The sequence below is a fragment of the Chiloscyllium plagiosum genome, unplaced genomic scaffold (assembly GCF_004010195.1).
Source record: "Chiloscyllium plagiosum isolate BGI_BamShark_2017 unplaced genomic scaffold, ASM401019v2 scaf_30498, whole genome shotgun sequence".
Lineage (NCBI taxonomy): Eukaryota > Metazoa > Chordata > Chondrichthyes > Orectolobiformes > Hemiscylliidae > Chiloscyllium > Chiloscyllium plagiosum.
The window spans coordinates 1-1,416 of NW_025153720.1; the positions used below are offsets into that span (position 1 = coordinate 1).

At 39.5% G+C, this 1,416-nt stretch overlaps 1 non-coding gene across 1 annotated transcript; it reads left to right on the forward strand.

Moving 5' to 3' along the window:
* Positions 1 to 409: 409 nt before the first annotated feature.
* On the forward strand, positions 410 to 480 carry trnag-gcc. Its single transcript has one exon. It is a non-coding gene; the product is annotated as a tRNA-Gly (tRNA).
* Positions 481 to 1,416: the final 936 nt, after the last annotated feature.

Sequence of the window (1,416 nt, forward strand, 5' to 3'; positions counted from 1 at the left end):
AATATGAGTTGTGCTGATTGTGTGCACATAACACGTTAATGTTATAATTAAAGTAGAACTTATTTCCATTTTAAGAAGAGCGTTCTCCACTTTGTCAGGAACCATCTAGGCAAACTATAATTTGCAAGTAATAATTTTGAGCCTAGAATCCTAGTTGTATTATTTACTTTATATATTTTGAAATAAAAAACAGTGTTCAGATAAAATCAAACCAGTCAAACAAACAGCACTTCATTGCGATTTTCCTACTTGGTTTCTCGCTATATCAGCAATGGAGAAAGTCAGGGCTGAAGATGCTGGAGATTGGAGTCAGTTTGCTGCACCACTGCACAGAATATCAAGAATACCGGTTTAGTTTCCTGCTGGAGTGCAAACTGTAGTAAAGTTCTAGCGTCCTCGGTTCGTAGGTGCATTGGTGGTTCAGTGGTAGAATTCTCGCCTGCCACGCGGTTGGCCCGGGTTGGATTCCCGGCCAATGCATTGCCTCTCCTTTAATTTCAAATGCTGCACGGCGAAACAAAGTTCAGCCCGATGCAATGTCTGTTTCGCCTGGCTGCAGACTCACCGATGTCCCGCCGTGCGCGCGGTTCACAGGAATGTGTTCACTCATCGGGTGGGGTAGGAATCACTGCTCTGCAGGCTCTGTTTTTGAGCATTTTCATGACGGAATCCATAGGTTTCTGGAAACTCATGGTATTTAGTAAAATCGACATACCATGGCGTAAAGTGTTGCATGGCTGATCGATCCAATGCTCGGACATAGGGTGAACAAGATCAAAAAGTTTTTTTTCCAAATATGGGTGCCGCTGTTTTTGTTTCATCCAAGTCCATATTTCTTTTGTGTAAAACTTCAATTCCCTCAATATCATGGCTCGGCATATTATATTTGGATGGAGATTACTATATCTGTGGTGAGATAATGAAATTTCTTGAATAGCTAGCGCTGTTCCTGTAGAAAGAACCCAGTCTAACTCATATCTAAGGGTGAGAGATTTTAATATGTTGATGGGTTTGAAATAATTAAATTTTCAACTCATCCGCTGGAAGTGTAAATAGCTCTTCCTTAATTGTCATTCACTCAACATCAGGTTATTGGGTCCACAACCTCTTGATGAAGTAGCAGCGCTTGGAAAACTAAAGCTTTCAAATAAATCGGTTGGACTATAAACTGGTATTGTGTGATTTTTAAGGTTATAGTCCAACAAATTGGAAGTAGTTTTTTTTATTTCAAAAATATACTTTATTCATAAAATAATTTGATGGTCTGTACAGTTGGTCATGCCATACATACGTAAACATGTACATACAGAGATCAAAACTTATCATTTTTTATACAGGTCTGCACATTTTTTGATCATATGCCCATATAATTAGCTGAGGCGTAAGCAGAGCCCAAATGACTGCATGGGCCCCCTG